Below are 25,414 nucleotides of genomic sequence, written 5' to 3'. Positions count from 1 at the left end.
TACTGTGAAAAAAATTATGATATTCTAGGGCGCTGTGATTCAAAAACGTTTGGAAACCACTGTCTATGCACTAGGTGAGAGTACCTCCCCCGATGCCCCACACACCCTGTCAGACCCAACACACTCCTGCAATGCACCCAATTAGAACATCCAGCACCAGGGTGGTCACACAAAGTTCCATCCCGTGCAAAATCAGCCTTAAATCTCCTAAAATCAGTGCCTTCCCTGCCTAATTTTTCTGCACATCTCTCATCAAAACTCAGCAAATTTCCAGCAGTATACGCCACTGCACCTGTGTATAATGCCCACATGTACCCTTTGGCTCATATATTGTGTGTAAATCTGGCTCTGGAACTAGCCATTGCCTCCTGAGCCATTTACCTCACCGCACGTCCCTGCCACAGCCCCTGCCTTCTGCTTGACTGCCGTGCCACTTACTCCTCTTTGGTGGTCTCGCCCTCCTCTTCTTCTGTGGTTGCAGCCTCCTCCTCGCCAGTGATTCTTTCTCTGCCTTCCCAGTGGTCCTGTCATCATCCTCATCCATGGCGCCCCCCCCCCCCCCCCCCCCCCTCCACACACACACCCTTGGGGTATCGCCTCCACAACATACACATCACCAATGGAGAACATTGATGATGCGGATATCCATGAAGTTCCAGGCATTCCAATGGTGCATCTCAGACTGCGCTGCTAAATGAATTGCCCCCTAAACTTAACTATAAATTGTAACACGTATGCTATCTATAATTTATGCTGTGTTCCTCTGATCAATGACAGTTTCCATGTGAATAGACTCCATACCAGTCGTTGGCCTGTGCTCTCCTGTGATGCCCATAAAAAGGACCTTAATGTGTTGAGCAATGTGGCTATTGTAGGCAATTGTTTATGTTCTTTGGTTGCTGAAGAAATAATGCAGAGAAGCCCAACCTTCAGTTTTGCTTACACAATGGGGGTCATTCCGAGTTGATCGCTCGCTAGCTAGTTTTAGCAGCCGTGCAAACGCTATGCCGCCGCCCACTGGGGAGTGTATTTTAGCTTATCAGAAGTGCGAACGCTTGTGCAGCCGAGATCTGCAAAAACAGTTTGTGCAGTTTCTGAGTAGCTCTGAACCTACTCAGCCCTTGCGATCACTGCAGCCTATTCTTGTCCGGATTTGACGTCATACACCCGCCCAGCGAACGCCCAGCCACGCCTGCGTTTTTTTAGAAACGCCTGCGTTTTTGCAAACACTCCCTGAAAATGGTCAGTTGACACCCAGATTTTTAGCCTGATCGCTGCGAACAACATCAGCTAGCGATCAACTCAGAATGACCCCCAAAGTCACAATCAAAAACAACAATACCATGACAATCGGGTGTTTTGTGTTTTTTGTTTGTTTTTTTACATAAATCACTATTGCAATCTCTAAATATAATGTTGATATTTGGTTTGTTTTCAGGTTGACATTAATGATTTATGACTGCACAGTGTCATAGACTACCATCGCAACCACAGTTACATTGCATGTAATGTAGTGAACAGAGAAGCTTTGCAACTGCCCCTGTAACATCCTTCTTCTCCCCCCCCCCCCCCAAATCCGTCACATGACTTGCTGAGAGCAGTGACAAAGAGAAGACATTTTTGTTTGCCTGCCAGAGAGATTTTGAAAGGAGATAAATGTGTGCTAAAAAACAAATAAAAACAAAATGCTATTTGGGATTACTGCTTTCATTCCAGTGCCGGTACTTCAAGTGATTAGACTTGTCCATTGACTGTAATGGGATGAGTGATTCATTGCTCAATTTAGGCAATTAGCTTAGGCTATTCAGGGCAGGAAATGCTACTTTAATTTGTAAAATCAGATTTCTGAATCTCCGTCAGTTAATTCCACAAAATAGCATAATGTAGCAGAGTGTTTTCTATGTAACTAAACTCATAAGATTTAATTGCCCTACCCTAATTCCACTTTTATTGCATTCATTATGGAATTTGTCTTCCTTGTTACATATTAAAAATATTAATATAGAAGTCTAACAGCACCACTGAAAAATGAATACTGTCTATTCAATGGCATATCTATACGGCCGAGTCACATGACCACCTCCTACATTTGACGTCGGCAGCTTGTTGCCCATTAAGTAAGTCACGTGGTATGCTCATGTATATGTAAGGTGTGTGATAGGCCATCTGCACACACATCACTTGTTGCCGTCATGGGTAAAAGGGATGATCTATCCGAGTTGCAAAAAGGGATGATTGTCAGCTTTTGGGACAAGTTTGGCAGTATTTCTGACACAACGCAGTTTGTGAACTGTTCGCGTGCTGCTGTGATGAAGGCGTATCGTGCCTGGACAAATGACACCATTGCAAATAACCCACGTGGAAACTGCGGAGCTTCACCTGCCATTGATGTGAGAGGTGAAGTCGGCTACTAAGTTGCGTGAGGCCCGACCGACACGTTATAGTGCAGCAGCTCACAGTCAGAATAAACGTGGGGGCCTTGTCTAAAACGACAGCTCAGCCCATCTAGCTGCTGTTCATGCTGCACACGGCGGACATAGGGCCTAATTTAGACCTGATTTCTAGGCTGCGTTTTCATACAGTGGGCGATCAGGTCTAAACTGCGCATGCGTCTGCACCGCAATGAGCAGGCGCGTCACACGGGTACAAAGCGATGGGTTTGTGTGAAGGATCCATTTCGTATGGGCGTTCGCAAGGAGATTGACAGGAAGAAGGCGTTTGTGGGTGTCAACTGACCATTTTCTGGGAGTGTTTGGAAAAACATAGGCGTGTCCAAGCATTTTCAGGGCGGGTTCCTGACGTCAATTCCGGTCCGGGACAGGCTGAAGTGATCGCAGCGGCTGAGTAAGTCCTGGGCTACTCAGGAGACTGCACAAAATCTGTTTGTACAGCTCTGCTACACATGCGATCGTGCACTTGCACAGCTAAAATACACTCCCCTATGGGCGGCGACTATGCGAACGCAGGACTGCAAAAAAAACCCTAGCAAGCGAACAGGTCTAAATCAGCCCCATAATAATGTGACTCGAGCGTGTATAATGATTGCATGTGTGTAGTACACAAGGGCCCCTGAGTCTGGGGGAACCCAAACCACACGCCCTGCACCTATCTCTTCTATACTTACCTTTTCGGAGACCAGTGTTGGCAGCCTCAGCGCTGCAAAATCACAGGCAAAAATGGTGCAGTGTCTTGAACACAGGGTTCTGAATCTGTATATTAAAATAATATCTGATTCCTACCTCTATGTCTGTCTGCTTTTTTCCCCAGTTTTGTTCTATTACTGTTGTTCTAATTGTAAAGCGCAATGGAATATGCTGCTCTATATAAGAAACTGTTAATAAATAAATAATAAATAAATAAATAATACATCCACTGTCTAATACAAACCTGTAATGTATGTATTAATTAATAATAGTATCTGAGAATGCATCCACCATGCAGCTGTGTATTAGTATTCATGCCACTGTCTATAGACAGCATTTAGAAGTTCAAACTCCAACTGACATCACAGTCCGGTTTCAAATGAAGTTGAAGGGAACTGATGATAAATATGATGCTTTTTCAGGGAATTATGCAGGCCATGTGAGTCGGTTTTAGATCGATTTTAATTTGACCTTTAGTAAATGTCCCCCCATGTCTGATAATGATATCCCTGTTTAATACACAGGATTTTGAGCCTATACATTAGTAATCATGTATAATAATGATACCACTTTCTAATACACAGGATTCTGCACTTGTTGTACTGTATATTCATTAATATTAATAATAATTGAGTTTTCTATTACCATTGACCAAGTTGGCTCCAGGGGTGGTAAATTGCGATTGTAGCTATCATTCCCTGAATGGCATTGCAGTGCCTTTAGCAGGCTCTGTCTCTAGCTACTAATGGAGGAGAACGTCACCCACAAGTGTCGACTCAGGAGAACATCTTCCTGACTCAACAGACATAAGTGCACTTTGTAGAGTACACGAGGACATCCCAGTATGGTGCCTTTCTTCACAAAGTGCAGGGAAAACTAAGGAAATAACCGTGTGCGTGACTTTCTGGTTCAGGTAGCCTCACATAACTTCTTATTCAGTTGATTTTCCAAGTATTTTGGTCTGAGCATTGAACGTTCGAGTAAGTAGTCTGTTATATATTGCAGATGTCTCCCATTGTACTTTGCCAACTGGGAAGACCCTATAACCTGTGATAGGAAAGGCCTGAATATATCTACTGTAATGACCAGTGATCACAAGAACATAACTGACCATCCCTTCCTCAGGCTCCATGCATGTGAGTACTAGAGGCTGGTTATATTAAGCAAAGGAACAGGGGCGTTTTTATGAGAGAAAGGGCCCGTTTGCAGCCCCCATTGCGGGCCCCCTCCTCTCTTGCCGTGAGTAAACTCTGTCGTGGCATTATGCCAGAGTCTACTGCGCAGGTCTCTGGGAACATGGCACTTGTGCCTCGTTCCCTGGGACATCTCCAATGCGCATGCGCAAGTCACTCGGAAATGGCCGTGGTGGCCATTTTCCAAGTGATTTGTGTCTGCAGTGCAGGGTTGCCACCGCGGTACTCCGGAGGGGTATGTATAATATATGGCTGCAGCCTGTGCAGTGTGGGCCCCCCTGGACCCAGGGGTTTGTGTTCACCACACACACTGCACCTATTATAGAAACGCTTATGCAAAGGAACTAACTTAATGGCAAGACGTTTCCCCTATAAACAGCTCCTGCCTGTATCACACTACTGTAGCTCACATTTCTGCTCCATCCTGGACCAGAAACCTCTAATCTGAAGTCATTATGTCTATATACTGATACTAAGGGACGCAGTAATGATGTTGAGCATCAAGAGGCAATTTTTTTTTATACCTTATGATATAATACAAGGCAGCTGGGGTATCTATCGAGTCCCGACACTAGGGGGCATTGTCAGATGTGTGGGGGGGTGTCCATGATCCATTGGGATTATCAGAGCCCTCTTTACATCCTGCATCACGTGTTTGTTACGTTATTGTGATGTGATTATGCTGCTTTGGGGCTGTATCTATCCATCCAGCCCTCTCCAATAGTGCTAGATTTAAGGGGACATTTACTAAGCAGTGATAACAGTGGAGAAGTGAGCTAGTGGAGAAGCTGCCCATGGCAACCAATCAGCTGCTCTGTATACTTTTATAGTATGCAAATGATAAATGTTATATCAATGCTGACTGGTTGCCATTGGCAACTTCTCCACTAGCTCACGTCACCAATTTTATCACTGCTTAGTAAATGCCCCCCTTAGTCTTCCCAAGGGGAGATATATCACATCTTGGCGGGACATAATGTAGAGAGAGATAAAGTACCAACCAATCAGCTCCTGTTATTTTTCAAACACAGCATGTAACATGGCAGTTGGTAGCTGATTGGCTTATACTTTATCTCTCTCCAAGGTTTGATGCATCTCACCCCACACAGTGTGAAAGGGCTACTGGTTACAGGTAACAACGAGAGTATGACCCCTAGACTAAGGTCAGGTGAAACAACATGTATGAAAGAATGACCCTTCTAAATGCTTTCTTAGTATTTTATTTTACAGAACTTCAAACGACTGTCTAATGTGACCACTCTTCTGACTGCTACCAGTAGGGCGGTCCTACCCCATTTCAGACTATTTCAGGATTTAGACAATTTGTGTTTAATTAAAGGTGGACATTCTCTTTCGCAATACGTGCCTATTGCAGATTATGGACCTCATTCAGATTGGATCGCTATTGAGACAGAAAGTGCGATTTTCTCAGTCCTGCTTCTGATAAAAAAAAATGCACGCAAAGAGACGCCTAGAAAGGAATAAGCCGCCCACCGGTGCATTCGCAAATGTGTGTATGCATACTGGTGTGTCACATAATTGTGATGCATATGCAGAAATCGATCATGTCTGAATTAGGCCCAATGTACCATGGATGGAATAAGCCACTTCTGACTACAATCACTACAGAATATCTGTGTTTTGTGAATAGATGCTGAAGAATGTTGTAAAATAAAATAAAAATGTTTTGATAATTAATAGTACAGTTCACCAGCAGGTGGCAGACTTTGCTCTTTCATAAATGCATTCATAGACTAACCAAATACTAAGCTTACACTGTTACATCATATCATATGCTGTGATAGCTACACAGGCCTTGACTTTCATTGCAACATGTAAGTGATCTATATTAAGACAAGAGGGATCGGTATGTGATCCCGGCGTACAGGATGCCGGCTGTCACTATAACGACCGCGGCTTCCCGTCCGCCGGAATGCCGGCAGCAGGGCAAGTGCTAGAATGCCCTTTGTGGGCTCACTGTGGGCTTGGTGGCCCGCTTCGCTCATGAACACCCACAGAGGGAGAATCACCTACCTGTCGGGATAATGGCGTAGGTATTGCGATTGCCAGGATCCCGATGGGCGGTATTGTAACTGCATACCAGACAAGATATCCTAAGAAGAAACAATGTGTATTTATGTCATAAGTTATCTGACTATATTTACTAGTGCCAACCTAATAATTGTCTGAGTGATGCCACAAGGGGATCAGTGTGTTTTTCTGGCCACTATACGTAGCCCAATCAATGTATGGATGTAACTGTTTCAGCAGAGAGCAAGCAAAGCACTGCATCTGCATATGTGCTTCACAATTATAGAGGTTGTTCAAGTAGCTTCTTGTTAATTACCCGTTAACCCAATCAGATGCTGTATTTAAATAAAAAAATATCAACTGTCCCTATATTACTGAGCATACTTTCGAAATGGCCCGTTCTCGGCAGGACAGTCCTGATTTCAGAGGCCGGTGTCCCACCACCATGCGAGCGGTGCGTTTGCCTTGGTTTGCTGGAGCCAATGTTGGGTAGTGTTACTGGTGGGTTTTTCATGAGAAGGACCGACCACTGAACTGATGCAAGAGAGGGGTGGGGGGCTAGAGGAGGCAGCTTCTACAGCAGTAAAAAGTAATGTGTGACACTAACACCCCTTTTCCACTAGCTCAAAAAACACGGGTAAATGCACGGTAGCGCGCATTTACCAGTGTTTTTTGCTAGTGCAAAAGGGTCCCCCCGCAAAAACCCGGATCAGGTGACCCGTGAATCCTACCCGGGAAGCTACCTGGGTAGGACACGGAAATGATCCGGGTAGGGTTGTAGTGTAAACGGAAGCCGCGTCGGTGCGACACGGCTCCCGTTTACACTGTAGAAAAAATGGAAGAGAGTGTGGGCGCTAGTGAAATGACTTGGAGACACTTGATAAAACTACTACACAATTGTCTATAGGTATTTGTCAATGAATTACACCTGTTCCCCGGACTGCAGCTACTAAATTGAGTTTGCTAAATCTCAATATTATACAAGAAAAAAAGGGGGGTGTTTAAAGAAGCGCCATCCATAAAGAAAAAGGTGTAATTATTTGATTTATTCAATAGATCACATATATATTGACATACCACAAATATTAATCGCAATATCCCCCCCAGCAATAAATATGTATTAAGCAATTAAAAAGGTCACATGCATTAATAACTGATTTAAATTTATCCAATAATAACTGAACAGCTGTGAATATATAACCAGGAGGAAAAGCGCTTTAAATTAAAATGAGTAAAAAATGAAAAAATAAAAATAATAAAAAGTCTATATTAATGAGACTGTCCAATTAGAGACAACACTGCACCAGTCTTTTTTTTAGTTCCACAATGGGCTTGAATCAGACTCTTTATGATAGAAATTACAATGTGGCAAGCATTTCCAGGACAGTTCAATTTAAGCAGATTCCTGCTCCAACAGTTCCATATGTTAAGATACCCCTCACCTGTCGTTTAAAGATGAATACAGGTGAATTGCTGTATCGGGGTTGGAAATCTCCTATGCAGTAGTGATGTGCTTTACGTTGAATGGAGCCGTGGTCAGCAGATGTCTGTAAGAAGCTGGAATGACGGAGCAAGCCGCATCCGTTTGTGATCCACTGGGAACCGCCTGTATCCACTGGGAACCGCCTGTATCCACTGGTCTGCTCACGCTGCTGCACTGATGCTGGCTGTCAGTACGGAGCGCTGAAAGTCTGTGCTGTGGCTCTGGGTGCAGGGACAAGAAATCATGAAAACAGGGCACTGCTTGACCGGTTTCTCAGCCTTAGTAATGAGGCTGTTTCATCATGGAAGGGCGGCGCTGGGAGATCATGTGATCTCCCAGCGCCGCCCCTGCCACGTCACTAGCAGTGTCACCAAACCGGCAATATGCCGGGTTGGTGAGCGCAGTGGGAAAGGGGGCTGAGCACGGGCCGCAGCCGGGTAGCACCCGTGCCAGGCTCCCGGCTGCGACCCGTGCTTAGTAGTGGAAAAGGGGTATTATCTACAAATTACGTGACACTGGGGGTCATTCTGACCCGTTCGCACGCAGCGGTTCTTTGCTGCGGTGCGAACGGGTCGGAACTGCGGCTGTGCAGCGCCTGCATTGTGCACGCGCGTCGTTGCCCAGCGACGGCAGTTGCCGGGCAACGACACCAGGACTGAAGAAAGCGATCGCAGGCCCGATCGCAAGAAGATTGACAGCGGGCAGGAGGATTGGGGCGTCTACTCACCGTTTCCCGGGCGTGGTAAGGCGAACGCCGGCGTGTCCAAGCATTTGGAGGGCGGATGTCTGACGTCATAGCCGGGACCTTCATCGCTGGATCCGTCGCACAGGGTAAGTAGCTGCAGGGCTGGTCTTGTTTTGCACAAAACTTTTTTAGCATTGCAGGGCTGCACAAGCGATCGCAGCCCTGCTATGCTAAAATACACTCCCCCATAGGCGGCGTCAAGTTGATCGCATGAGCAGCAAAAAGTTGCTTCGTGCGATCAACTCGGAATGACCACCCCTAGACTATGTGTACCCAGCACAATATCTTGGACATGGGGACCCGGCGGAGAAGCCTTCATCAGCAAGTGCATACACACTTGCCAATTCCGGTAGCGATGGTGAGAGGAGGGGGGTTGCATGGCATCGCTAGCTACATCCCCAGATTGGGCTGCATGTACAGACAAAGGAGATGTTACTAGTGATGTAATGGGTACACAGTGGACAATTTTAAGAATTTGCCATATCGAATGTTCGTGTGTACCCAGCTTAAGGAATAGAAAAGAGGCCAAACTATGTGTCCATCATGAATTAACTATTGGACAACTACAAGAATATGGGGGGTAATTCAGAGATGATCACAGCAGTAAATTTGTTAGCTACTGGGCAAAACCATGTGCACTGCATGGGGGCAGGGGGGGGCAGAGCACATGGTTTTGCCCATTAGCTAACAAATTCACTGCTGTGATCATCTCTGAATTAGGCCCATGGTCTGTAGAATGTCACTTAAAATTCGCTTTTTACAGTGCATCCGGAAAGTATTCACAGCACTTCACTTTTTCCACATTTTGTTATGTTACAGCCTTATTCCAAAATGGAAGAAATTAATTTTTTCCCTCAAAATTCTACACACAATACCCCATAATGACAACGTGAAAAAAGTTTTTTTTTAGATTTTTGCAAATCAAAATTGAGCTCAGGTGCATCCTGTTTCCACTGATCATCCTTGAGATGTTCCTACAGCTTAATTGGAGCCCACCTGTGGTAAATTCAGTTGATTGGACATGAAAATGTGGAAAAAGTGAAAATGTGGAAAAAGTGAGGCGCTCTGAATACTTTCCGGATGCACTGTACATTCCCATCTAGACTTTTTCCCTGACAACCTAGGTATAGCGTGAGTGATGAACCAGGATATTCTGACAATGGAGCATCACTGCCAAGGACCCCGGGATACTGCCATGATGGGCAAGGACGGATCTTGAAAACCAGGCCGGGAAATGTATGTCAGAAGCCCTAATGGGGGCTGGGTCTGTCGAAAGGGGTGGGGTATCTCTCCTCATATGACCTGATTCTGATCTGGAAGCCGTCGCAGCCTTCCTTGTGTATTTTGCTGCACTTGCTCCTGTGACTTTATGCTAAAGCTGCTACAGTGCCATTCCCTGGTGTCAGTACCAGATTAAGGTTCAGTAGGGCCTGGAGCTGACATTTCTGAAAGACCTATCATGTGCATCCACACACTGCCTGACCAATATAATGTGAAAGTCTACCAGTGAAGAAAGAGAAGCACACATTGACATATGACATATAAGTCCTTCCTTATGTCTGTATGCATTTTATTGGTATCACTCTCATATCTTGATTTTGTTGTACTATGTCTCCTAACTATGGGATCAATTCAGTGCAATATGAATAGTGCCAGGAAGGAGGTCCCGGAGCTATTCAATTGACCGCATTGTTATGTTGGAGAATGCCGGTTCTCACACCTTAAACCAGGTGTTTAGTCGCAAGAACGGGCATTCTCCGACTTAAGTGCCCACCGTGTAGCTGTCTGCACCAGGCTAAATGCAGGAGACAGCATTGCAGCAGTAGTTTAGTCGGATCTGCTCGCACCCCTCCTGCAGAAATCATCTTGTCGGGCATAACAGTGCAACTGAATAGTTTCGGGACCTCCTTCTCTGCACTATTCATATCACGCTGAATTGCATTGACCCCTTTATGTTTTGTATTGTGCTACCTGTCATCTGTATATTCTGTACTTTGCCTTTCGCCCCCTTCATCTGTGTGTCCTGCATTGTGCTGTCATCCCTCTTCTCATCTGTGTGTCCTGCATTGTGCTGTCACAGGGCCGTCTTTTCGTATGGGCTCAATGGGCTCTTGCCCAAGGGCCCCAAGAGAATAAGGGCCCTAGGCTGATAGCTGAGGGTCACCTCTTTCCAGGGGTACCAGATTTTTGAAAATCGGCCCTGGGGAACCAGAGATATCTGACTTGAAAGCAGTGGTCCCCATCCAAGCCTGTTAATTGCTCTTCCCAGCCAGATATTTCGTGTTCTGTCTGACTTTGAGTATTTCTAAGGGTATAAGCCAAAAGCCGGGACTCTCCACTTTTAGTGGACACTGGCAGCTTGTTTCTACTATGCCCAGAACCAGAGATATCAGCCTTCAAGCAGCTGGTCCCTGCTCCAGCTCCACATGCCTAATATGCAGTTTTATATATTCGTTGGTGAATTGCTCTGGCTCCTGAACTCTGATCCCCAAGTCCCCAGAACCTTCTGAAAGGTGGGACTCTCTAGTATTTTATTCCAAAGCTAAGAAATATATTTTCAGGAACTTGAGATATCTGCAGTCAAGCAAGCTGCCCTCCCACCGTAAAATGATATTAAGCCCACTCCACTAGCCACCCCTCCCCTACGTATCAAACACTCCCTACCACCCTAGAAGTCATGTACCGGAGCTTCTTCATTCAGCACAATGACCCCTTCTACAGTTTAGCCCATCTGTGCAGTAAAGGAGTAATTAGCAGAAATCACTGCTTCTGGTCCTACATGCTGAGCAGAAGATAGAACACCCCCTACCTCCCGCGGGACATCAAAGCTGCTGCTGATAGCTCCTCCCACCCCTACCGCTGGAGCATGGGTAGGGGGCCCAATGCATTGCTGTGCCCAGGGGCCCACACTGCTGTTAAGACGGCTCTGTGCTGTCATCACTCTTCTCATCTGTGTGTCCTGCATTGTGCTGTCATCCCTCTTCTCATCTGTGTGTCCTGCATTGTGCTGTCATCCCTCTTCTCATCTGTGTGTCCTGCATTGTGCTGTCATCCCTCTTCTCATCTGTGTGTCCTGCATTGTGCTGTCATCCCTCTTCTCATCTGTGTGTCCTGCATTGTGCTGTCATCCCTCTTCTCATCTGTGTGTCCTGCATTGTGCTGTCATCCATCTTCTCATCTGTGTGTCCTGCATTGTGCTGTCATCCCTCTTCTCATCTGTGTGTCCTGCATTGTGCTGTCATCCCTCTTCTCGTCTGTGTGTCCTGCATTGTGCTGTCATCCCTCTTCTCATCTGTGTGTCCTGCATTGTGCTGTCATCCATCTTCTCATCTGTGTGTCCTGCATTGTGCTGTCATCCCTCTTCTCATCTGTGTGTCCTGCATTGTGCTGTCATCCCTCTTATCATCTGTATGTCCTGCATTGTGCTGTCATCCATCTTCTCATATGTATGTCCTGCATTGTGCTGTCATCCCTCTTCTCATCTGTGTGTCCTGCATTGTGCTGTCATCCCTCTTCTCATCTGTGTGTCCTGCATTGTGCTGTCATCCCTCTTCTCATCTGTGTGTCCTGCATTGTGCTGTCATCCCTCTTCTCATCTGTGTGTCCTGCATTGTGCTGTCATCCCTCTTCTCATCTGTGTGTCCTGCATTGTGCTGTCATCCCTCTTCTCATCTGTGTGTCCTGCATTGTGCTGTCATCCCTCTTCTCATCTGTGTGTCCTGCATTGTGCTGTCATCCCTCTTCTCATCTGTGTGTCCTGCATTGTGCTGTCATCCCTCTTCTCATCTGTGTCCTGCATTGTACTGTCATCCCTCTTCTCATCTGTGTGTCCTGCATTGTGCTGTCATCCCTCTTCTCATCTGTGTGTCCTGCATTGTGCTGTCATCCCTCTTCTCATCTGTGTGTCCTGCATTGTGCTGTCATCCCTCTTCTCATCTGTGTGTCCTGCATTGTGCTGTCATCCTTCTTCTCATCTGTGTGTCCTGCATTGTGCTGTCATCCCTCTTCTCATCTGTGTGTCCTGCATTGTGCTGTCATCCCTCTTCTCATCTGTGTGTCCTGCATTGTGCTGTCATCCCTCTTCTCATCTGTGTGTCCTGCATTGTGCTGTCATCCATCTTCTCATCTGTGTGTCCTGCATTGTGCTGTCATCCATCTTCTCATCTGTGTGTCCTGCATTGTGCTGTCATCCCTCTTCTCATCTGTGTGTCCTGCATTGTGCTGTCATCCATCTTCTCATCTGTGTGTCCTGCATTGTGCTGTCATCCCTCTTCTCATCTGTGTGTCCTGCATTGTGCTGTCATCCATCTTCTCATCTGTATGTCCTGCATTGTGCTGTCATCCATCTTCTCATTTGTATGTCCTGCATTGTGCTGTCATCCCTCTTCTCATCTGTGTGTCCTGCATTGTGCTGTCATCCCTCTTCTCATCTGTGTGTCCTGCATTGTGCTGTCACCCCTCTTCTCATCTGTGTGTCCTGCATTGTGCTGTCATCCCTCTTCTCATCTGTGTGTCCTGCATTGTGCTGTCATCCCTCTTCTCATCTGTGTGTCCTGCATTGTGCTGTCATCCCTCTTCTCATCTGTGTGTCCTGCATTGTGCTGTCATCCCTCTTATCATCTGTGTGTCCTGCATTGTGCTGTCATCCCTCTTCTCATCTGTGTGTCCTGCATTGTGCTGTCATCCCTCTTCTCAGCTGTGTGTCCTGCATTGTGCTGTCATCCCTCTTCTCATCTGTGTGTCCTGCATTGTGCTGTCATCCCTCTTCTCATCTGTGTGTCCTGCATTGTGCTGTCATCCATCTTCTCATCTGTGTGTCCTGCATTGTGCTGTCATCCCTCTTCTCATCTGTGTGTCCTGCATTGTGCTGTCATCCATCTTCTCATCTGTGTGTCCTGCATTGTGCTGTCATCCCTCTTCTCATCTGTGTGTCCTGCATTGCGCCCTTTCCCCAAATGTATGTCCTACATTATATGTCCTGCATTTTGCTGCTTTGTCCCCATCAGTATGTCCTGCATTATGCTGTTTGTCCATCACCATCAGTATCTCCTGCATTGTGCTGTCTGTCTCCCCATCTGTATGCCCTGCATTATTCTGTCCAGCCATCACCATCAGTATGTCCTGCATTGTGCCGTCCATCCATCACCATCTGTATGCCCTGCATTGTGCCGTCTTCCCCGTCAATTGTATATACTGCATTGTGCTGTCTACCCCTCTCCCTATCTGTATGTCCTGCACAGTGGTGCAAGTAGAAAAAATGTCTTACAGGTACTGTGCGCGCGCGCGCGCCAAAAAAATGGGTGTGGCCAAATGTCATATGGGGCGTGGCCAACGAAAATGTGGGCTTGATACACATATGGGGGAGGGGCAGATACACATATGACCCCCACAGTGCCAGATACACGTTGCCCCACAGTGCCAGATACACGTTGCCCCACAGTGCCAGATACACGTTGCCCCACAGTGCCAGATACACGAATGACCCACAGTGCCAGATACACGAATGCCCCCCACAGTGCCAGATACACGAATGCCCCCCACAGTGCCAGATATACATTGCCCCCCACAGTGCCAGATATACATTGCCCCCCACAGTGCCAGGTATACATTGCCCCCCACAGTGCCAGGTATACATTGCCCACAACAGTGCCAGGTATACATTGCCCCCCACAGTGCCAGGTATACATTGCCCCCCACAGTGCCAGGTATACATTGCCCCCCACAGTGCCAGGTATACATTGCCCCCCACAGTGCCAGATATACATTGCCCCCCACAGTGCTGCCTCCCCCCCCTTACCCAGCTCACGCTGCTGCTGTTGTGTTGTCTCCCGTGTGTGAGGGGAGGAGAGCGCAGCCTGCGCCTCTCCTTCCCCTCAGTCTCCGGCAGGTGAGTTCAATATTCAGCGCCGATCCGTGAGCCAATCAAAGCTCCGCGAGCTCTGATTGTCTCACGGGCGGCGCTGATTTGAACGAAGACACTGAGGGCAGGAGAGGCGCAGGCTGCGCTCTCCTCCCCTCACATCAGCGGTAGCAAGCGGCGGCCCGTCGGTGTGGGTACGGCGTACCCACGGCTAAATTCTTAAGGGTACGCCGTACCCACCCGTACCCGCATACTTGCACCGCTGGTCCTGCATAGTCCTGTCTGTCTAGCCATATATATGTCCTGCATTGTGCTGTCCATCGCTCCCCATCTGCATATCCTGCATCCTTTCCCATCTGTATGCCTTGCATTGTACTCTCTGTCTCTCCATATTAACTGTATGTCCTGCTTTGTGGTGTCTGCCCCCTCACTATCTGTATGTCCTGCTTTGTGGCCAGAGGCGTATCTAGCACGGGGCGAGCAGGGCACGTGCCCTGGGCGCCATGGCAGCCCCAACAGAGGGGGGCGCCACCGGCACCTGCACGGCCCACTCGCCCCATGCTTCAGGGATTCCGCCGGCGCTACCCGCGGCGCTTTCCCTGTCTCCCCGGCTGCTGTGCCTGTCACAATAGACAGGCAGCGGCAGCCAGGAGCCTCCCCCTACTCCCCCCTGCAAAGGGACTGTGTACGCGATCGCGTGTGCGATCGTGACCGCGGAGGTGCGCGCATGCGCGTGCGCGACCTCGGGGGGGCGTGCGGCCCCTGAACAGCAGCGAGTGCAGGTGAGCGGGAAGGGGGTGCGGGACATTTTGTGTGTGTGTGTGTGTTAAGTGTGTGTGTGTTAATTGTGTGTGTGTCGGACAGTGTGCGTGTGTGTTGTGTGTGGGACAGTGCGTGTGTGTTAATTGTGTGTGTGTGGGACAGTGTGAGTGTGTTGATTGTGTGTGTGGGACAGTTTGAGTGTGTGTAAATTGTGTGTGTGTGTGTGTGTGTGTGTGTGTGGGACAGTGTGCGTGTGTTAATTGTGTGTGTGTGGGACAGTGTGAGTGTGTTGATTGTGTGTGTGGGACAGTTTGAGTGTGTGTAAATTGTGTGTGTGTGTGTGTGTGTGTGGGACAGTGTGCGTGTGTTAATTGTGTGTGTGTGGGACAGTTTGAGTGTGTGTAAATTGTGTGTGTGTGTGTGTGTGTGTGTGTGTGGGACAGTGTGCGTGTGTTAATTGTGTGTGTGTGGGACAGTGTGTGTGTTAATTGTGTGTGACAGTGTGAGTGTGTTAATTGTGTGTGTGGGACAGTGCGTGTTTGTTAATTGTGTGTGTGTGTGTGTGTGTGACAGTGTGAGTGTGTTAATTGTGTGTGTGGGACAGTTTCGAGTGCGTGTTAATTGTGTGTGTGTGGGACAGTGTGCGTGTGTGTTAATTGTGTATGTGTGGGACAGTGTGAGTGTGTTAATTCTGTGTGTGTGTGTGTGTGTGTGTGTGTGACAGTGTGAGTGTGTTAATTGTGTGTGTGTGGGACAGTTTGAGTGTGTGTTAATTGTGTGTGTGTGGGACAGTGTGCGTGTGTGTTAATTGTGTGTGTGTGGGACAGTGTGCGTGTGTATTAATTGTGTGTGTGTGACAGTGTGCGTGTGTGTTAATTGTGTGTGTGTGGGACAGTGTGCGTGTGTTAAGTGTGTGTGTGTGTGTGTGTGTGGGACAGTGTGAGTGTGTTAATTGTGTGTGTGTGGGACAGTGCGTGTTTGTTAATTGTGTGTGACAGTGTGCGTGTGTGTTATTTGTGTGTGTGGGACAGTGTGCGTGTGTGTTATTTGTGTGTGTGGGACAGTGTGCGTGCGTGTGTGTTAATTGTGTGTGTGACAGTGTGCGTGTGTGTTATTTGTGTGTGTGGGACAGTGTGCGTGTGTTATTTGTGTGTGTGGGACAGTGTGCGTGCGTGTGTGTTAATTGTGTGTGGGACAGTGTGCGTGTGTTAATTGTGTGTGTGTGTGTGTTAATTGTCCCGGCGGTTATTGGCGTCTGTAGTGTGCGCCCCGACCTCCTCCGCTGCCGCTGACAGGAGCGGCGGTGTGCGGCTCTCCCCCTCCTCCGCCGGCTCCGTCCTCCCGTCGTGGCCCTGCAGTGTGTGCCGGTCTCCCCAGCAGCAGCAGCAGGTTAGTCTCTCCCCCGCCCCCCCCTCTCTCTCTCTCTCTCCTCCTGTGCATTGCAGTTTGAAAGTATCATTTTAATTTTTACAGGTACCCCTATTGAATTCTACTGGACAAGTGGACGTGATCGGCGTGGGATGTAGGTAAGTAATCTGTCTCTTATTTTTACAGGTACCCCTATTGGATTCTACTGGACAAGTGGACGTGACCGGCGTGGGATGTAGGTAAGTAATCTGTCTCTCATTTTTACAGATTCTCCTACTGGATTCTACTGGACAAGTGGACGTGACCGGCGTGGGATGTAGGTAAGTAATCTGTCTCTCATTTTTACAGGTACCCCTATTGAATTCTACTGGACAAGTGGACGTGACCAGCGTGGGATGTAGGTAAGTAATCTGTCTCTCATTTTTACAGGTACCACTATTGGATTCTACTGGACAAGTGGACGTGATCGGCGTGGGATGTAGGTAAGTAATCTGTCTCTCATTTTTACAGGTACCCCTATTGGATTCTACTGGACAAGTGGACGTGACCGGCGTGGGATGTAGGTAAGTAATCTGTCTCTCATTTTTACAGATTCCCCTACTGGATTCTACTGGACAAGTGGACGTGACCAGCGTGGGATGTAGGTAAGTAATCTGTCTCTCATTTTTACAGGTACCCCTATTGAATTCTACTGGACAAGTGGACGTGACCAGCGTGGGATGTAGGTAAGTAATCTGTCTCTCATTTTTACAGGTACCCCTATTGGATTCTACTGGACAAGTGGACGTGATCGGCGTGGGATGTAGGTAAGTAATCTGTCTCTCATTTTTACAGGTATTGCTATTGGATTCTACTGGACAAGTGGACGTGACCGGCGTGGGATGTAGGTAAGTAATCTCTCTCTCATTTTACAGATTCCCCTACTGGATTCTACTGGACAAGTGGACGTGACCAGCGTGGGATGTAGGTAAGTAATCTGTCTCTCATTTTTACAGGTACCCCTATTGGATTCTACTGGACAAGTGGACGTGACCGGCGTGGGATATAGGTAAGTATGTGTGAGTGTGTCAGTGTGCTTTAATAAATTTTTACTGTCACGGTGTGTGAGTTGTGTTTTTATTTGGGTATTTTTTCTGTTGTAGAACTACAGGTACCGGCGGGCCCGTTATTTCCCTGCATGTTGGTACTTGAGGTTCTCCAAGTACCAGCAAGCGGGGGAGGCTTTCTGGGCCTTATAGTTCCACAACAAAAAACAATATTCTTTTTTTACTTACATGGCTATCAGCCTCCCATCCACAGCCCACGGATGGGGGGGACAGCCTCGGGCTTCACCCCTGGCCCTTGGGTGCCTGGAGGGGGGGTGACCCCTTGATTTAAGGGGTCCCCACTCCTCCAGGGAACCCCGGCCAGTGGTGACTAGTTGGGGGGGTAATGCCACGGCCGCAGGGACCTACATAAATGTGTCCCCCGGCTGTGTCATTATGTCCCTGGCTAGTGGAGCCCGGTGCTGGTTTTAAAAATACGGGGGGACCCCTACATCTTTTGTCCCCCGTATTTTTGGAACCAGGACCGGACTAAGAGCCCGATGCTGGTTGTCTAAATACGGGGAACCCCTGTCCAATTTTTTCCCAGTATTTAAACAACCAGGACCGGCTCAAAGAGCCCGAGGCTGGTTATACTTGGGAGGGGGACCTCACGCAGTTTTTTTTTTACATTTTTAACCCATTCAGACCCTTCTCCATTAAGTTAATGGAAACCCTGGACAACAAAATTGCATTCATGTCCTCCTCCCACTCCCTTCCCAGTCCCAAACACTAATTATTATTTTTTTCTATAAAAATGTACAATATATCACAAGTATGATTAGCAGGCATGCAGCGGGCATTGGCGACTTTGGACTGAGTTGCAAATTAGTGGCGGAGGGCTGGGTCAGTTGATGGTGGGCGAGTTTGTAAGCCATTGGTGGTGGCAGCGGGCATCGGCTCAGAGGCAGTGGCGGGCATTGGCTCGGTGGCGGTAGGGGTCATCGGCAGGATTCGGCGGACATTATGGCTGTAGTGCCTCACTGCACGCCACTGACCTCACCGCACGCCACTGGTGTGTGGGACAGTGTGCGTGTGTGTTAATTGTGTGTGTGTGGAACAGTGTCAGTGTGTGTAAATTTTTGCAGTCCAGTGTGTGTGTGGGGGAGAGGAAAGTATGAGAATGTGTGTGTGTAGTCTGAGTGGGTGTGTGTAGGATTTGGGGGTGGCCAGTCTGTGTGTGTGTAATCAGTGTGTGTGGGATGTACTAATGGCCATTTACCGAAGAGAGATATGTATTAAACCACGGGCACTGAGATGCCCTTCTCACTCACCATCCAGCTGGGTGGGCGAGCCGGGCGGGTGGAAAGCCAGCAGCAGGGGCAGCATGCCGGATATCAGCAGCCGAGGGTGGGGGCTGTAATGCACATGCGGAGCCCAAAGCCGGAGATCAGCAGCATGCTGACCGGCAATAAGCAGCTTCTGCTTCCGCGTTCAACATGCTGCTGATCTCCGGCTTTGGGCTACGCAGGGTTCGGGGGATGGGTGTCCTCTGCCGGTGTACTGCAGCTCCGGGGGTGCGGGCTCCGGAGGCTTTCAGCACTGTTGAATATCCAGCTGCCTCAAGTATGTACAGCCCGCACCCTCTGCTGCTGATATCCGGCATGCTGCTGCTGGCTGTCCCCCCGCCCGGCTCGGCCACACAGCTGTATGGTGAGAAGGGCATCTCAGTTCCTGAGGTTTAACACATATGCCTCAGAAAATGGCCTGTGCGGTAAACGATACTAATGCTTACCGTGACAGTAACAGCGGGGAGGAAGGCGCACATCGGGATCCTGCAGCATGAAACAAGAACCCCTTCGGAGCGCAGCAGACCACACTGAAAAGGATGCATACCCGGTGCGGTGCTCTGCATCCCGGGTGGTGCCGAAGATGTGGAGTGTCGGAGGTGGCAGAAGCGCCGCAGCTTGGGGTGAGAAACCGCTGCAGCCCTTCCGCTGCTAAACTCTGCAATTAGTCTATTAAGGGGGTGGGCTCCCCTCATCATAGTGCCCCACTGGCCATGTTAATTCTGGGGGTAGGATCCCCTAACTCTATAATGGGAATTTTGGCTCATATCATGTGCTGTAACGTGAATTTTGGCTAATACCGTGTGCTATAATGTGAATTTCGGCTCATACTATGTGGGGTAATGTGAATTTTGGCTCATTCCGTGTGCTGTACTGTGAATTTCGGCTCATACCGTGTGCTGTAATGTGAATTTCGGCTCATACCATGTGGGGAAATGTGAATTTTGGCTCATACCATATGGAGTAATGTGAATTTTGGCTCATACCGTGTGCTATAATGTGAATTTCGGCTCATACCGTGTGCTATAATGTGAATTTTGGCTCATACCATGTGGGGTAATGTGAATTTCGGCTCATACTGCGTGCTATAATGTGAATTTCGGCTCATGCCGTGTGGGGCAATGTAAATTTCGGCTCATACTGTGTGCTATAATGTGAATTTCGGCTCATACCGTGTGCTATAATGTGAAAGGGGCACCAGTACTAGATAGTATAAGGGGTCCTACTACACTGAAGGACACGCCCCTTTTGAGTGACCGCGCCCCTTTTCCGGAGCGCGCGCGCCTTCGGCGCGTGCATAATTGCTATCTGCACTCTTTCTTTCCACCTTCAAAAATTCAACTTCGACCACTGCACCTACATACACATACATACACACCCTGACATCTTTATATGCAGTGACACCGGTGGCGTCTGCACATACTTTCCTTTTGTATTTTTTTTTTATTATCATTTTATTAATTTATTATTTTTATCAAGAAAAAAGTATATATTTTTTTTTTGGGGGGGGGGGGGCGCCATTATTGATCTTGCCCTGGGCTCCAAAAACCCTAGTTACGCCTCTGTTTGTGGCGTCTGCCCCCTCACTATCTGTATGTCCTGCATTGTTCTTCCTCCCATTTACTTTCTGTGTCTTGTATTGTCCCCTTCCCTTCTGCCCTCTATATCTTGTATAGTCACCTCCACCCCCCGTGTCTTGTATTGTCCCTTCCCCTCTTCCCTTTATATATTTGTATTGTCCCTCTCTCTGTCCTCTGTGTCATGTATGTCCACCCCCCCCCCCCACCCACTCTCTATATCTGCATTGTTCCTACCCCCTGCCCCGAGTCTTGCATTGCTTTTTGCCCCTCTCCCTTCTGTCTTGCATTGTCCTCTGCCTGTTCCGTCCACAGGGATGTTACCTGCATCCTCTCCTGTCCTCTTGGGCTCCACCTCTGCACTGCCGCTCCTCAAGTACTGCCGCTGAGCATCAGACGGCAATGATGGCAGTGAAAACACGGTTTTGGGGTTTTACCACATTTTCTGTATGCACTAACCCCCGGCTGCCAGTATTCCAATGCGGAAATGCAAAAACTGGCGTTACCCTATAGAAGCCTATGGGCTTCTCTCCGCATCGGATGCTGTCATTGGATCCCTCCCTGCATGTACCGAGGCGGCCACGTCTCTGTGCACGCACAGATCAATTCCCAGGTCATAAATCCGTAAGTCCAGGGACGGGGGCACATCGCAAAGGACAGATCTTATCGGAAGAGCTATCCTTTGCGATACCAATCGCATATGTTAGTGCTTAAGCGATTGGTATCGGTGCGAGATCGGTGTAGTGGGATGTACCACAACAGTTCGGTACATCCTGCCCTTAGTCTTGCTCAGTGTCGGACTGGGGAATGAAGGGCCCACCGGGAATATGAAATGGTGGGGGCCCATGCTTAAGGGTGTGGCATTTCTAGAGTGGGTGTGGCCAGCAACACAGAGGCTTGGCTAACCATTAGAGAGTGCATGGTCTGAGCCCCTTGATAAATAAATATACATAGTAAGTACTGCTAGTGCATGCATTATAATAATGTGCCAGATTAATAACAGCAATGCACTGTAGAAAATACACCATAGTCCTATGTAGAATAAGGTAACATACAGTATGTATAATTCAAGTGCACAGTCTGGAACCTGGTCCCTAGAGGAGGAGGAGGGCCCCCCAGGCAGTGGGGCCCACCGGTAGTTTCCTCTGTGCCTCGTGGGCCAGTCCAACCCTGGTCTTGCTTGTCACTGAGCATGTGAAATCACGTTAGCTGCCGGGCTCCCAAAACAGCTCCAGCATGGTAAATAGTGTCGATATATAATTACGTATCAGAGAAATATGCTGCGATAGATAATAAGACCTTCTGCAGCCACTTAGCTACTTAGCAATGATAAATAGACCAATAAATAAGGGCCGAGCTATAATACAGTGAGACTGAGCTGCTGTACAAGCCTCTCATGGGCATACAACAGATATGTACCGATAGCGATTTCAAGTCTTTCAGATCAAACATTGATGTCCTATATGTGTAAATCACTGGGAAAATGGGCGCCACTCCATTTTACCACTGATTTCTGCAGCACCAGCCGACGCAGAACGGAAGTGTCAAGGGCGTAGCTACCATAGGTGCAGGCAGTGCAGCTGCTATGGGGCCTAGAGCTGAGAGGGGCCCACCTTCCCTGACAACGTTACATGTGTTATATACATTTTTCGCCATTGGTTGGTATGTAGGGGTCCTTGCAAACTTTTTCATTGGGGCCTGCAATATATCTAGGTATCCCCTGGACCTGCTCATTGTAGTGTGGTATAAAATGAACTGGAGGACATATGAACTGGGGCACTGTAATGAGGCACAATATGAATGGGGAGCACTATATATCATAATGTGAATTGGGGGTACTGTGCGGCATAATGTGTACTGGCAGCTCTTAAATGTGACATAGGGTGAACTTAAGCACTACTGCAATTCATAAAAGAAACTGGGGCACTACTATGGGGCATAACATTAAATAAGGCTCTACTATGGGTCAGAAAATGAAGTAGGGTACTATTATAGAGATGAGCGGGTTCGGTTTCTCTGAATCCGAACCCGCCCGAACTTCATGTTTTTTTTCACGGGTCCGAGCGACTCGGATCTTCCCGCCTTGCTCGGTTAACCCGAGCGCGCCCGAACGTCATCATGACGCTGTCGGATTCTCGCGAGGCTCGGATTCTATCGCGAGACTCGGATTCTATATAAGGAGCCGCGCGTCGCCGCCATTTTCACACGTGCATTGAGATTGATAGGGAGAGGACGTGGCTGGCGTCCTCTCCATTTAGATTAGGGTTGAGAGAGAGAGAGAGAGAGAGATTGACCTGAGGCTGTGATACTGTAGAAGAGAGTGCAGAGTTTAGTGACTGACGACCACAGTGACCACCAGACAGTGCAGTTGTTTGTTTTATTTAATATATCCGTTCTCTGCCTGAAAAAAACGATACACACAGTGACTCAGTCACATACCATATCTGTGTGCACTGCTCAGCCCAGTGTGCTGCATCAATGTATATATATATATCTGACTGTGCTCAGCTCACACAGCTTATAATTGTGGGGGAGACTGGGGAGCACTGCAGTGCCAGTTATAGGTTATAGCAGGAGCCAGGAGTACATAATATTATATTAAAATTAAACAGTGCACACTTTTGCTGCAGGAGTGCCACTGCCAGTGTGACTAGTGACCAGTGACCTGACCACCAGTATATATAATATTAGTAGTATACTATCTCTTTATCAACCAGTCTATATTAGCAGCAGACACAGTACAGTGCGGTAGTTCACGGCTGTGGCTACCTCTGTGTCGGCACTCGGCAGCCCGTCCATAATTGTATATACCACCTAACCGTGGTTTTTTTTTCTTTCTTTATACATACATACTAGTTACGAGTATACTATCTCTTTATCAACCAGTCTATATTAGCAGCAGACACAGTACAGTGCGGTAGTTCACGGCTGTGGCTACCTCTGTGTCGGCACTCGGCAGCCCGTCCATAATTGTATATACCACCTAACCGTGGTTTTTTTTTCTTTCTTTATACATACATACTAGTTACGAGTATACTATCTCTTTATCAACCAGTCTATATTAGCAGCAGACACAGTACAGTGCGGTAGTTCACGGCTGTGGCTACCTCTGTGTCGGCACTCGGCAGCCCGTCCATAATTGTATATACCACCTAACCGTGGTTTTTTTTTCTTTCTTTATACATACATACTAGTTACGAGTATACTATCTCTTTATCAACCAGTCTATATTAGCAGCAGACACAGTACAGTGCGATAGTTCACGGCTGTGGCTACCTCTGTGTCGGCACTCGGCAGCCCGTCCATAATTGTATATACCACCTAACCGTGTTTTTTTTTTCTTTCTTTATACATACATACTAGTTACGAGTATACTATCTCTTTATCAACCAGTCTATATATTAGCAGCAGACACAGTACAGTGCGGTAGTTCACGGCTGTGGCTACCTCTGTGTCGGCACTCGGCAGCCCGTCCATAATTGTATATACCACCTAACCGTGGTTTTTTTTTCTTTCTTTATACATACATACTAGTTACGAGTATACTATCTCTTTATCAACCAGTCTATATATTAGCAGCAGACACAGTACAGTGCGGTAGTTCACGGCTGTGGCTACCTCTGTGTCGGCACTCGGCAGCCCGTCCATAATTGTATATACCACCGAAACCGTGGTTGTTTTTTCTTTCTTTATACATACATACTAGTTACGAGTATACTATCTCTTTATCAACCAGTCTATATTAGCAGCAGACACAGTACAGTGCGGTAGTTCACGGCTGTGGCTACCTCTGTGTCGGCACTCGGCAGCCCGTCCATAATTGTATATACCACCTAACCGTGGTTTTTTTTTCTTTCTTTATACATACATACTAGTTACGAGTATACTATCTCTTTATCAACCAGTCTATATATTAGCAGCAGACACAGTACAGTGCGGTAGTTCACGGCTGTGGCTACCTCTGTGTCGGCACTCGGCAGCCCGTCCATAATTGTATATACCACCTAACCGTGGTTTTTTTTTCTTTCTTTATACATACATACTATCACTGACCTGGTTTGGGAGTGTTGTGGACTCGGGGCTTCTTCCGATGACCGGGAAGAGGAACCGCCACTGGGTCGTAGTAGAGATGGCCGGATGTAGGTCTTCCTCATGCAGGACTAAGACGGCAGGCGGGAGGCCCAGAGGAATTCTTGAAGGTCTCCTGTAAGACAAGACTTGTAGAAATACTGAAGGCTGGGGTACTGAGATATTGGAGACACTGTGGTATTGGAGGCACTGAGGTGCTGGGAGTACAGGGAGTGCAGGGAGGCCCTTGGAGGCACGGAGGTGCTTGGAGGCACGGAGGTGCTTGGGGGCACGGAGGTGTTTGGAGACACCGAGGTGTTTGGAGGGATGAGGTGCTTGGAGGCACGAGGTGCTTGGAGACACGGAGGTAACTGGAGGCACGGAGGTGCTTGGAGGCACGGAGGTGCTTGGAGGCACGGAGGTGCTTAGAGGCACGGAGGTGTTTGGAGACACCGAGGTGTTTGGAGGGATGAGGTGCTTGGAGGCACGAGGTGCTTGGAGGTAACTGGAGGCACGGAGGTGCTTGGAGGCACGGAGGTGCTTGGAGGTGCTTGGAGGCACGGAGGTGTTTGGAGACACCGAGGTGTTTGGAGGGATGAGGTGCTTGGAGGCACGAGGTGCTTGGAGGTAACTGGAGGCACGGAGGTGCTTGGAGGCACGGAGGTGCTTGGAGGCACAGAGGTGCTTGGAGGCACGGAGATAATTGGAGGCACGGAGATAATTGGAGGCACGGAGGTAATTGGAGGCTCAGGATGCTTGGAGGCACAGGATGCTTGGAGGCACAGGATGCTTGGAAGCACAGGATGCTTGCAG

Source organism: Pseudophryne corroboree, chromosome 8, assembly GCF_028390025.1.
Source record: "Pseudophryne corroboree isolate aPseCor3 chromosome 8, aPseCor3.hap2, whole genome shotgun sequence".
NCBI lineage: Eukaryota > Metazoa > Chordata > Amphibia > Anura > Myobatrachidae > Pseudophryne > Pseudophryne corroboree.
The sequence above is the reverse complement of the archived record's forward strand: the minus strand, read 5'-3'. Positions refer to the sequence as shown.